Below are 14,656 nucleotides of genomic sequence, written 5' to 3'. Positions count from 1 at the left end.
GTGGACTGAATCCTTGGCTCAAGTGGTCAGCAAAAACGATTATCTCTCCATCTTTTGGTTGAGGAGGAACTTCCCCAGTAGGAGCTCTCCATTGGATGATCGCCCTCTTGGCTAAAGCGCCAGTGGCGACAAAATTATTCAAATCTTCTTCGGTAACCCAGGATTTGACCCAGTTGCAAGACGTGTATGTCTTGGCCATCTTATCAAGGATCTGAAAGAAAGGTTATGCCGGTTCAATATTGCATGGTTAAGCCGGCCTATGGTTAACAGGGAAACGATAAAAGAAGCATGCATAGGCACTAAGCCAGAGATTGGCATCGCAAAGTTACGAGGAACCATTGGCGGCTTACAAGGGGACTAACGATACCTGGCGGGTTACTATTTTTGAGTTAAGCCGGCCATACGAATATTGAAAGGGCAGATCTGGAGATGGAAAAATTGCTAAGTGCTGAGAAAAACAGTTCTCACAGATTCATGCTATGATTTTGGATCTACCGTGTTTTAGTTAATACAAAAATATTCAGACCTAAAATATCAGTGCTTGGGCAGTTCATGGTCCAGATTCGTTTCTAATACGGAGGAAATATTCTAAATAGTAAAAGGGATTGCTACGACTACCGCAGTATAGGAGGAGTACCGAGTTTGGGTCAAAAATGAATGCTACAACCAAGAACAAGGACGAGCTTTGATGAACTCCGTTCAAACCCTAGCAGATCTACGAAAAAACAAAGAAGGAGAACTAACTAGGGCAGTTGAACAGTGGGGATGTGCGGAAGAAATCTGATCTGAACAGGTTGATGCAGCGGCCAGTGTTGGAGCAGAAGCGAAGGTCGACGGTGGCGGCAGAGCCTGAAGGCTAGGGCATCGCGAGGTGGAAGACAAAGACAAAGAGGCACAAGGGAAGAAGAGAAAGGGACCCCAGCCCTATTTATAAGGCAAACGGATAAGTGACATGCGCGGGGATCGAGGAGGCCAAAAATGGATATGACAGGCACAGATGGCGCGTTTTTCGAAGATTCATTAAAGAGAAGATTTATTAAGAGTTGGACCTTGTGCAAATATTAATGACAGATGACGTCATGGCGGGTTATCAAGAACCTAGAAGATGGCGTCATGGAGAGTATTAAGATTTTGCAAAAATAATGAGGAAGGAATTTTTCTAAGTGTTGAAGATTGATATGAACAAGTTCAAATCAACCTGGGGCCTAATGTTCGGGATATAACTATTGGGTTAACCCGCTCAGGAGGGGCCGGGTTAAGTCCCTGGCAATTTATCAAAACAAAGCCCATGAGGACGCTTAAGGCGGTAGTCTATTATACAGATGACAAGGCCCAGAGCCCGAAGGCGGCTTAAGGCCCAAACAATTGTAAACCGTCATATGTATGTAACTTGTAGTATAAGGCATGTGCAATTAGTTACCGAGCCGGACACGTTGTTTATGAGCCGGTCGGGACTCCGTAAACCGCTGGGCGTTGACCTATGTATATAAAGGAATGACCCGGCGGCGACTTAGGGCAAGAAACAACAGATCGAAAGCTAGGCAAAGCGTATTCGCTCCCTGGTAATCAAAACCCTAGCAATACCACCTCAAACTGGATTAGGCCTTTGCCTTCGCCGCAAGGGGTCGAACCAGTATAAACTCCTCGTGTCCTTTGTCCCGTTTAACCCCCTTTAAGCTAACCTCGTCACCATGGTTCCACAACTAAGTCCTTTCACTAGGACATCTATCATGACAATTCCACGACAACCGTGAAACTTTACGGAGATTATTTTTGGACTAGAAGGAACCCAATGGGCCAGAGCTACACTTGGGGGTGCCCCGAGGGGGGCACAACCCACCAGGGCGCGCCAGGGCCCCCTCGCGCCCCCAGGTGGGTTGTGCCCACCTCGGTGGCCTCCCGTACCCCCTCTTTGGACTATAAATTCCCAAATATTCTGAAACCCTTCAGGGTTAACCTAGATCAGAAGTTCCGCCGCCGCAGGGCTCCATAGCCACCGAAAACCAATCTAGACCCGTTCCGGCACCCTGCCGGAGGGGGGGAATCATCTCCGGTGGCCATCTTCATCATCCCGGCGACCACCACAATGAGGAGGGAGTAGTCCACCCTTCGGGTTGAGGGTTTGTACCAGTAGCTATGTGATAAATCTCTCTCTCTCATGATCTATATCATGGGCTTTGTTAATATAGTCGGATCATATGATGTTTCTCCCCTCTATACTCTTGTTGTGATGAATTGAATCTTTACCCTTTGAAGTTTTGTCATGTCAGATTGAATATTCAGAGATGAGAACACATGATATATGTCTTGCGTTATGAATACTTGAGGTGACAATTGGGGTATCTTATTGATTCACTTGATATATGTTATGGAATTCAACTCGCGGATTCCCGCGGTGATATTGGGGTAATCTATGCATAGGGGTTGCTGCACATTTTTAATATCTTTTCTTCAATGGAAACTTTGGGGTCTCTTTATAGTTCTCTGTGTGGATTGAGTATTATGAATATGAATTTGCTTTGGTGTTATTCTAGTACGAACTCTAGGATAGATCGAACAGAAACAATAGCTTTGTGTTATTTTAGTACGGACTCTTGAATAGATCAAACGGAAAGAATAGCTTTGAGATGGTTTAATACCCTACAAACAATTCCTATCTTTTGTTCTACGCTAATAGGAACTGGGGAGTGATTCTTCGTTACACTTTGAGGGATAATCATATGATCCAACTATGTTAGCACTGTTGATAGATTGCACTAGTGAAAGTACGGACCCTAGGCCTTGTTTTTAAGCATTGAAAAACCGTTTTCATTACTATTTTCTACCTTGCTGTTTTTATTTATTCAGATTATAAAAATATATTTCTACCATCCATATTACACTTTTATCACCATGTCTTCGCTGAACTAGTGCACCTATACAATTTGCCATTGTATTGGGTGTGTTGGGGACACAAGAGATTTCTTGTATTTGGTTGCAGGGTAGTTTGAGAGAGACCATCTTCATCCTACACCTCTCACGGATTGATAAACCTTAGGTCATCCACTTGAGGCAAAATTGCTACTATCCTACAAAACTCTGCGCTTGGAGGCCCAACACGTGTCTACAAGAATAAAGTTGCATAGTAGACATTAGGAGGAAAGTAGAACTTGATGAGGTAATTATACCTTCTCTCAAATTGGAAAGTAGCACATCAGTGAAATCCGTTCCTGTGATGCCTACAGCAACTAGAGAGGAAGCTAATGATGATGATCATGAAACATCGGATCAAGTTACTACTGGACCTCGTAGGTTGAACAGAGCACATTCTGCACCAGTGGTATGGTAATCCTGTCCTGGAAGTCATGTTATTAGACCATGGCAAACCTACGAAATATGAAGAAACTATGATGAGCCTAGATTCCGACAGATGGCTTTAGGCCATGAAATCTGAGATAGGATACATGTATGAGAACAAAGTGTGGATTTGGTGGACTTCCCAATGATAAGCAAGCCATTGAGAATAAATGGATCTTCAAGAGGAAGACAGACACTGATGATAGTGTTACTATCTACAAAGCTCTAATTGTCGCAAAAGGTTTTCGACAAGTTCAAAGGTGTTGACTACGATGAGATTTTCTCACTTGTAGTGATGCTTAAGTCTGTCCGAATCATGTTAGAAATTGCTGCATTTTATGAAATCTAGTAAATGGATGTCAAAACCGCATTCCGTAATGGATTTCTTAAAGAAGAGTTGTATATGATACAACCAGAAGGTTTTGTCAATCCTAGAGGTACTAACAAAATGTGCAAGCTCCAGCGGTCCATTTATGGACTGGTGCAAGCATCTTAGAGTTGGAATAGACGCTTTGATGAGTTGATCAAAGCATATAGTTTTATACAGACTTGCGGTGAAGCCTGTATTTACAAGAAAGTGAGTGGGAGCACTACAGCCTTTCTGATAAGTATGTGTGAATGACATATTGTTGATCGGAAATGATGTAGAATTTTCTGGAAAGCATAAAGGAGTGTTTGAAAGGAGTTTTTCAAAGAAAGACCTCGGTGAAGCTGCTTACATATTGGGCATCAAGATCTATAGAGGTAGATCAAGACGCTTGATAAGAATTTCGATGAGTGCGCACCTTGATAAGATTTTGAAGGAGTTCAAAATGTATCAGTCAAAGAAGGAGTTCTTGCCTAAGTTGTAAGGTATGAAGTAGAGTAAGACTCAAACCCGACCATGGCAGAAGATAGAGAGAGAATGAAAGTCATTCCCTATGCCTCAGCCATAGGTTCTATAAAGTGTGCCATGCAGTATACCAGACCTATTGTGTACCTTGCCATGAGTTTGGCAAGGGAGTAGATCACTGGACATCGGTCAAAATTATCATTAGGTACCTAAAGAGGACTAAGGAAATGTTTCTTGGTGATGGAGGTGACAAAGAGTTCGTCGTAAAGGGTTACGTCGATGCAAGCTTTAACACGGATTTAGATGACTATGAGTCTCAATCTGGATACATATTGAAAGTGGGAGCAATTAGCTAGAGTAGCTCCACGCAGATCATTGTAGACATAGGAATTTGCAAAATACATACGGATCTGAATGTGGCAGGCCCGTTGACTAAACTTCTCTCACAAGCAAAACATGATCACACCTTAGTACTCTTTGGGTGTTAATCACATAGAGATGTGAACTAGATTATTGACTCTAGTAAACCCTTCGGGTGTTGGTCACATGGCGATGTGAACTATGGGTGTTAATCACATAAAGATGTGAACTATTGGTGTTAAATCACATGGTGATGTGAACTAGATTATTGACTCTAGTGCAAGTGGGAGACTGAAGGAAATATGCCCTAGAGGCAATAATAAAGTTGTTATTTTATATTTCCTTATATCATGATAAATGTTTATTATTCATGCTAGAATTGTATTAACCGGAAACTTGATACATGTGTGGATACATAGACAAAACACAATGTCCCTAGTAAGCCTCTACTAGACTAGCTCGTTAATCAAAGATGGTTAAGTTTCCTAGCCATGGACATGTGTTGTCATTTGATGAACGGGACCACATCATTAGGAGAATGATGTGATGGACAAGACCCATCCGTTAGCTTAGCATAATGATCGTTAAGTTTTATTGCTATTGCTTTCTTCATGTCATATACATATTCCCTTGACTATGAGATTATGCAACTCCCAGATACCGAAGGAATACCTTGTGTGCTATCAAACATCACAACATAACTGGGTGATTATAAATATGATTTTTAGGTATCTCCGAAGGTGTTTATTGGGTTGGCATAGATCAAGATTAGGATTTGTCACTCTGAATATCAGAGAGGTATCTCTGGGCCCTCTCGGTAATGCACATCATAATAAGCCTTGCAAGCAATGTGACTAATGAGTTAGTTGCGGGATGATGTATTACGAAACGAGTAAAGAGTCTTTCCTGTAACAACATTGAACTAGGTATGAAGATACCGACGATCGAATGTCGGGCAAGTAACATACCGATGACAAAGGGAATAACGTATGTTGTCATTACAGTACGACCGATAAAGATCTTTGTAGAATATGTGGGAACCAATATGAGCATCCAGGTACCGCTATTGGTTATTGACCGGAGAGGTGTCTTGTTCATGTCTACATAGTTCTCGAACCCGTAGGGTCCTCACACTTAATGCTCGATGACGATTTTGTATTATATGAGTTATGTGATTTGGTGACCAAATGTTGTTCGGAGTCCCGTATGAGATCACGGACATGACGAGGAGTCTCGAAATGGTCAAGAGGTAAATATTCATATATATATATAGGCCGATGATATTCGGACATCAGACGATAAAGGTACAAATCGGGTCACCGGAAGGGGTTCTGGGCACCCCCCCCCCCGGCAACTACATGGGCCTAATGGGCCAAGAAGGGGACAGACCAGCCCCTAAGGGGCTGGTGCGCCCCATGTAGGCCTAATTAGGAGGGGAAGGAAAGAGGGAAAGAGAGAAAGGAAGGGGAGGGATTCGGCCTCCCCCTTCCTTCCCTCCTCCCTACTCCTGCATTCCCCCTTCGGATGAATATGGAAGGGGGAGGCCGAATTGGGAGGCGCCCAAGTAGGATTCCTCCTACTTGGGGCGCCCCCTTGGCTGCCTCTCCTCCCCTCCAACCTATATATATGAGGGGGGGCACCGCTAGAACACACACAAACATCTATTAGCCGTGTTCGGCGCCCCCTCCATAGTTTACGCCTCTGGTCATATTCACGTAGTGCTTAGGCGAAGCCCTCCGCGGATCACTTCACCATCACCGTCGCCACACCGTCGTGCTGACGAAACTCTCCCTCAACACTTTGCTGGATCAAGAGTTCGAGGGACATCATTGAGCTGAACGTGTACAGAACTCGGAGGTGTCGGACGTTCGGTGCTTGATCGGTCGGAACGAGAAGAAGTTCGACTACATCAACCGCGTTGTCAAATGCTTCTGTTTTCGATCTACGAGGGTACGTGGACACACTCTCCCCCTCTCATTGCTATGCATCTCCTAGATAGATCTTGCGTGAGCGTAGGAAAAATTTTAAAATTCATGCTATGTTTCCCAACACATAGTTCATCACGAAGTTCTAGTAGCTTGGTGATAGTGACTAGAGAACTTTGTCAGACAATATCTTATCTGGTAGATTAACTCCCACTTGATTCAAGCGATTGTAGTACCAGACATTCTGAGCACATGCTCACTGCTTTAGATATTCTCCTCCATCTTGTAGGCAAAGTACTTGTCAGGGGTCTCATACCTCTCGACACGGTCATGAGTCTGAAATACCAATTTCAGCTCTTAGAACATATCATATGCTCCGTGGCGTTCAAAACGTTTTTGAAGTCTCGATTCTAAGCCGTAAAGCATGGCGCACTAAACTATTAAGTGGTCATCATATCGAGCTTGACAAACGTTCATAACGTCTGCATCTGGTCCTGCAATAGGCCTGTCACCTAGCGGTGCATCAAGGACATAATTCTTCTATGCAGCAATGAGGATAATTCTCAGATCACGGAGCAAGTCTGCATCATTGCTACTATCATCTTTCAACTTATTTTTATCTAGGAACATAACAAAAAATAAGAGAGCTATATTGCGAGCTATTGATCTACAACATAGATTTGCAAATACTATCAGGACTAAGTTCATGATAAGTTAAGTTCAAATAATCATATTACTGAAGAACTCCCACTTGAATAGACATCCCTCAAGTCATCTAAGTGATACGTGATCCAAATCAACTAACCCATGTCTGATCATCACGTGAGCTGGGGTAGTCATCAATGGTGCACATCTCAATGTTGATCATATCTACTATACGATTCACGTTCGACCTTTCGTCTCCAGTGTTCCAAGGCCATGTCTGTACATGCTAGGCTTGTCAAGTTTAACCCAAGTATTCCGCATGTGCAAAACTGTCTTGCACCTGTTGTATGTGAACGTAGAGTCTATCACACCCGATCCTCACGCGGTGTCTCAACACGACGAACCGTAGCAATGGTGTATACTTAGGGAGAACACTTTTACCTTGAAATTTAGTGAAGGGATCATCTTATAATGCTACCGTCGTACTAAGCAAAATAAGATGCATAAAAGATAAACATCACATGCAATCAAAATATGTGACATGATATGGTCATCATCATCTCATGCTTTTGATCTCCATCTCCAAAGCATCGTCATGATCTCCATCATCACCGGCTCGACACCTTGATCTCCATCGTTGCATTGTGGTCGTCTCGCCAACTATTGCTTCTACAACTATCACTAACGCATAGTGATAAAGTAAAGCAATTACGTGGCGTTTGCATTTCGCACAATAAAGAGACAACCATAAGGCTCTTGCCGGTTGCCGATAACTTACAAAACATGATCGTCTCATAAAATAACATATATCACATCATGTCTTGACCATATCACATCACAACATACCCTGCAAAAACAAGTTAGACGTCCTCAAATTTGTTGTTGCAAGTTTTACGTGGCTGCTACGGGCTTCTAGCAAGAACCATTCTTACCTACGGCAAAAACCACAACGGTGATTCATCAAGTTTGCTGTTTTAACCTTCTTCAAGGACCAGTCGTAGTCAAATTCGATTCTACTAAAGTAGGAGAAACAGACACCCGCCAGCCACCTTTAATTTATGCAAAACTAGTTGCATGTCAGTCGGTGGAAACGGTCTCATGTGCGTGGACATGTAAGGTTGGTCCAGGCCGCTTCATCCCACAATACCGCCGAATCAAAATAAGACGTTGTGGTAAGTAGTATGACTAACACCGCCCACAACTCTTTGTGTTCTACTCGTGCATATCATCTACGTATAGACCTGGCTCATGATGCCAATTTTGGCATCGTTGCATGGAAAACAAAAAAAATTCTATGCACACGCAATGATCTATCCATGGAGATGCATAGCAGTGAGGGGAGAGTGTGACTACATACCCCCGTAGACCGTAAGCAGAAGCATTTCACAACACGGTTGATGTAGTCGAACTTATTCGCGCTTCAACCGATCAAGTACCAAACGCACGGCACCTCCGCATTCTACACACGTTCATCTCGGTGACGTCCCTCATCTTCTTGATCCAGCAAGATCTCGAGGTAGTAGATGAGTTTCGTTAGCACGACGGCGTGGTGACAGTGATGGCGAAGTGATCTCCGCAAGGCTTCGCCTAAGCACTACGAAAATATGACTGGGGGTGTAAACGGTGGAGGGAGGCGCCGCACACGGCGAGGCAATTGTCTGGGGTGTGCTAGGCGCCCCCCTCCTCATATATATATATATATATATATATATATATATATATATATATATATATATATAGGTGGGAGGGAGAGGGGAGAGGCCAAGGGGCACCCCAAGTAGGTCTGAATACTACTTGGGCTCGTGCCCTTGGCCGCGCCCCCCTGCCATGTTTGTCGGAGGGGGAAGGAAAGAAGGGGGAGAGGGAAGGAAGGGGGAATCCTATTCCACTCTTTCCTTTCCCTTCCCCTCTTTCCTTCTCCTCCTAGGCCGACCCATATGGGGGGCGCACCAGCCCTTTGTGGCTGGTGCGTTTCCCCTCTTGGCCCATAAGGCCTATATCTTTTCCCGGGGGTGCCCGGAACCCCTTCCGATGACACGATAAGTACCCGGTACCCCTCGAAAAACTTCCGGTGTACGAATACTATCGTCCTATATATCAATCTTTACCTCTTGACCATTTCGAGACTCCTCGTCATATTTGTGATCTCATCTGGGACCCCGAACAACATTCGGTCACCAAATCACATAACTCATATAATACTATATTGTCATCGAACATTAAGCGTGCGGACCCTACGGGTTCGAGAACTATGTAGACATGACCGAGACACCTCTCCGGTCAATAACCAATAGCGGAACCTGGATGCCCATATTGGCTCCTACATATTCTATGGAGATCTTTATCGGTTGAACCATTATGACAACATATGTAATTCCCTTTGTCCATCGATATGTTACTTGCCCGAGATTTGCTCGTCGGTATCTTCATACCTAGTTCAATCTCGTTACCTGCAAGTCTCTTTACTCGTTCCATAATACATCACCTCGTGACTAACTCCTTAGTCATTTGCTTGCAAGCTTATGATGTGTATTACCGAGAGGGCCCAGAGATACCTCTCCAAAACTCGGAGTGACAAATCCTAATCTCGATCTATGTCAACTCAACAAACACCTTCGGAGATACCTGTAGAGCATCTTTATAATCACCCAGTTATGTTATGACATTTGGTAGCACACAAGGCATTCTTCCTGTATCCGGGAGTTGCATAATCTCATAGTAGAAGGAATATGTATTTGACATGAAGAAAGCAATAGCAATAAAACTGAATGATCATTATGCTAAGCTAACGGATGGGGCTTGTCCATCACATCATTCTCCTAATGATGTGATCCCGTTATCAAATGACAACTCATGTCCATGGTTCGGAAACCTTAACCATCTTTGATCAACGAGCTAGTCTAGTAGAGGCTCACTAGGGGCATGGTGTTTGTTTATGTATTCACACATGTATTAAGGTTTCCGGTCAATACAATTCTAGCATGAATAATCTTTATCATGAATAAGGAAATATAAAATAACAACTTTATTATTTCCTCTAGGGCATATTTCCTTCACCCACGTGTCAGGATCTTTGACCGATCAAATCTGGTTGTTACTAACGGGCACCGTCGGTGATAAAACCTTGACTGGGCCTAGCTGTAAGTTGCCACGTCAGCATCTTCTGCCACCTATGTCAGAAATGTTGACTGGTCAAACATGGTGGGTCGGTTGTTAGTGACTGATGTATTGTCACCGCAAAATACGATGAGAGACGGGGATGTGATATACGACGATAGTCCTTGTGACATTTTTTATCGTCACAGAATATAGTTTTCGGCGACAAATTCTACTTCATCACCGAAGACGCGGTCTTACATGACGGAAAAAGTGGTATCGTCAAGATTTTTTTTTGTGATGACACTTCAGTGGCGGTGGGGGTGATGGTCAGAAAATGTCACGAGATTATTTTTGGTGACAAAAAACGGTTTTATGTTACTCAAGTAAAACGTCGCAAAATAGCCACCGTTTTGTAGTGACAGTTTAATCATGTAACAAGCAAGACAAGGAGATTGACAATCCTCTTACCATGCTTGGGGCTAGTGTGTGTATTCGGTGTGTATGTGATGTTGGCCTTGTTAGCTTGGGAGGCTCCTACTGGATTGATAACCTTGATTCTCTAACTGAAGGAAATACTTGCTACAGTTCTGCTTCACCCTTACACTTGAGAGAATCCCAACAATTCCAGTGGGAGTAAGTAGCGACCTTGTTTGATGGTGGCACCGACGGTGTTGTGGGTTGGGGCCTTCGGTAGCGGCGGTGTTGGTTGGGTACGATGACATAGCTAGGGTGGCAGCGAAGCCACAATGGCGACCGTGCGGGCGAGGCAGAAAATACGAGAGGAGTAGGGTAGGTCGGAAACAGTTTTAACAGACTTGGGATGGATCCCTCCCGTTAGCATGACCGAACGTTCCATATCATATATGTCCTAAATATGGGTTGAGTTTGGGTGATAGACAAAGGTATAAGACCAGTTTCAGGGGCTCGGTTAGGGCATCTCTAATGGCGACCTGCAAATTTCCTTTTGCACTCGTCCACAGACGGGGGGAACTAGTTCGTGGACATGGATGCTGGAGGCCGCCATCCAACCATATCATGTATATGTACACAAGTAAATTCAAATTCAAGTGTACGTTGATCCACACAACACACCGGATCACAGCCGCGCCGGATTGCATCCTCGATCACAACCAAGAAGAGGCAAATATGCTTAGGTTTTACATGCCCGAATCCAAAACAACATCAGTCCATCAGTCCATGCATTTTTGCCATGCCGAACCGACAATCCCAGCAAGCTGCTCCCCAAACAAGGAGGCACCATTGTCGGTGTCACAACCGATGGATCTCGGGTAGGGGGTCCTGAACTGTGCGTCTAAGGTCGATGGTAATAGGAGACAGGGGACACAATGTTTACCCAGGTTCGGGCCCTCTCTATGGAGGTAATACCCTACTTCCTGCTTGATTGATCTTGATGAATACGAGTATTACAAGAGTTGATCTACTACGAGATTGTAATGGCTAAACCCTAAAAGTCTAGCCTGTCTGACTATGATTATGAGGATATATGTCTACGGACCTAACCCTCCGATTTATATAGACACCGGAGGGATCTAGGGTTACATAAGGTCGGTTACAGAGAAAGAAATCTTCATATTTGGATGCCAAGCTTGCCTTCTACGCCAAGGAGAGTCCCATCCGGACACGGGTAGAGTCTTCGGTCTTTGTATCTTCGCAGCCCATCAGTCCGGCCCATGTCCAATAGGTCGGACGCCCGAGGACCCCTTAGTCCAGGACTCCCTCAGTAGCCCCTAAACCAGGCTTCAATGATGAGGTATCCTGCACGTAGATTATCTTCGGCATTGCAAAGCGGGTTCCCCTTTCCGAATACTCCAAGATAGTCTTCGATCGTGACGAATGTGTCCGGATCTGCAACACAAGTACCACGCACAACCGCAGAGAGTATAATATTGCATGAGTCCAATCCGCTGACAACTTTTTGTAATGTGACATCACGTCTGCTTGGTCATCATTTCAAACCATTTTCCGTCTGCCGTTCCATGTTTCGAGACGCGATTTTCATTGGCACATCTTGTCAAAGCAGAGATCATGTCCCCTTATTGCGGGATTATCATCAATACGGGCGTGGGTAATCTAACCGTGACGTTTACATAGCCCTTGGGAATAGGCGAGTTTTAAGGCGAGTGGGGAGGTGCTTTGATATTCACTACCTTTATAAGGAGATAAGGATTCCCTTTTCTTCACCCATGCCTTCTCTCTCCCTCTGCCCTTCCATTCTTGAGCTCCAGCGCCCAAGTCCTCATTCTTTCCGCCCCAAGGAAGCACTCAACCATGTCCGGATCTGGAGGGCAAGGCAAGTGGATGGCCTCCTCCGTTAGGGAGAAGGACATCACCAAGCTTCGGGGGGCGGGTATCTGGCAAAAGGAATCGCCCACCGGCTTCCAGCGAAGGGGCAAATCATTCCCACCCCGAAGCCCAACGAGAGGGTGGTCTTCATCCCCCATTTCGTCCGCGGGCTAGGGTTTCCTCTCCACCCTTTCGTCCACGGGCTTATGTTCTATTATGGGCTAGATTTCCATGATCTAGCCCCGAACTCTTTCCTCAACATCCCGGCATTCATTGTCGTGTGTGAGGCCTTCCTCCGCATCCAACCCTACTACCTCTTGAGCACTGCGTTGGTTTCCCCTTGAAGAGGAAAGGGTGATGCGGTAAAGTAACGTAAGTATTTCCCTTAGTTTTTGAGAACCAAGGTATCAATCCAGTAGGAGACTACACGCAAGTCACCTCGTACCTACACAAACAAATAAGAACCTTGCAACCAACGCGATAAAGGGGTTGTCAATCCCTTCACGGACACTTGCAAAAGTGAGATCTGATAGAGATAATAATTTTTTTGGTATTTTAATGATATAGAATAAAAGTAAAGATTGCAAAGTAAAAATAGATTGGAAACTTATATGATGGAAAATAGACCCGAGGTCATAGGTTTCACTAGTGGCTTATCTCAAGATAGCATAAGTATTACGGTGGGTGAACAAATTACTGTCGAGCAATTAATAGAAAAGTGCATAATTATGAGAATATCTAGGCATGATCATGTATATAGGCATCACATCCGCGACAAGTAGACCGAAACGATTCTGCATCTACTACTATTACTTCACACGTTGACTGTTATCCGACATGCATCTAGAGTATTAAGTTCATAAGAACAGAGTAACGCATTAAGCAAGATGACATGCTGTAGAGGGATAAACTCAAGCAATATGATATAAACCCCATCTTTTTATCCTCGATGGCAACAATACAATACGTGTCTTGTTGCCCCTGCTGTCACTAGGAAAGGACACCGCAAGATTGAACCCAAAGCTAAGCACTTCTCCTATTGCAAGAAAGATCAATCTAGTAGGCCAAACCAAACTGATAATTCAAAGAGACTTGCAAAGATAACCAATCATACATAAAAGATTTCAGAGAAGAATCAAATATTGTTCATAGATAAACTTGATCCTAAACCCACAATTCATTGGATCTCGACAAACACACCGCAAAAGGAGTTACATCGAATATATCTCCAAGAAGATCGAGGAGAACATTGTATTAAGATCCAAAGAGAGAGAAGAAGCCATCTAGCTAATAACTATGGACCCGAAGGTATGTGGTAAACTACTCACACATCATCGGATAGGCTATGGTGTTGATGTAGAAGCCCTCCATGATCGATTCCCCCTCCGGCGGAGCTCCGAAAAAGGCCCCAAGATGGGATCTCTTGGGTACAGAAGGTTGCAGCGGTGGAAATAGGGTTTCATGGTGCTTCTGGATGTTTTTGGGGTATATGGATATATATATATAGGAGGAAGAAGTAGGTTGGTGGAGCTACGAGGTGCCCACGAGGGTGGGGGGTGCGCCCAGGGGGCAGGCGCGCCTCCCTGCCTCATGGTCGCCTCGCTTCTTTCTTGACGTCTACTCCAAGTCCCCTAGATCACGTTTGTTCCAAAAGTAACTCTCTCGAATGTTTCATTCCGTTTGGATTCCGTTTGATATTCCTTTTCTGCGAAACACTGAAATAGGCAAAAAAAAATAACAATTTGCACTGGGCCTTGGGTTAGTAGGTTAGTCCCAAAAATAATATAAAAGTGTATAAATAAGCCCATTAAACATCCAAAACAGATAATATAATAGCATGGAACAATCAAAAATTATAGATACGTTGGAGACGTATCAAGCATCCCCAAGCTTAATTCCTGCTCGTCCTCGAGTAGGCAAATGATAAAAACAGAATTTTTGATGTGGAATGCTACCTAGCATAATTCTCAATGTAATTTTCTTTATTGTGACATGAATATTCAGATCTGAGAGATTCAAGACAAAATTTTAATATTGACATAAAAATAATAATACTTCAAGCATACTAACTAAGCAATTATGTCTTCTCAAAATAACATGGCAAAAGAAAGTTCAACCTTACAAAATCATATAGTTTGGTCATTGACGGTGTCCT

Source organism: Triticum urartu, chromosome 6 (genome assembly GCF_003073215.2).
Source record: "Triticum urartu cultivar G1812 chromosome 6, Tu2.1, whole genome shotgun sequence".
In the NCBI taxonomy this organism is placed as follows: Eukaryota; Viridiplantae; Streptophyta; class Magnoliopsida; order Poales; family Poaceae; genus Triticum; species Triticum urartu.
This window is presented reverse-complemented; position numbering follows the sequence as displayed.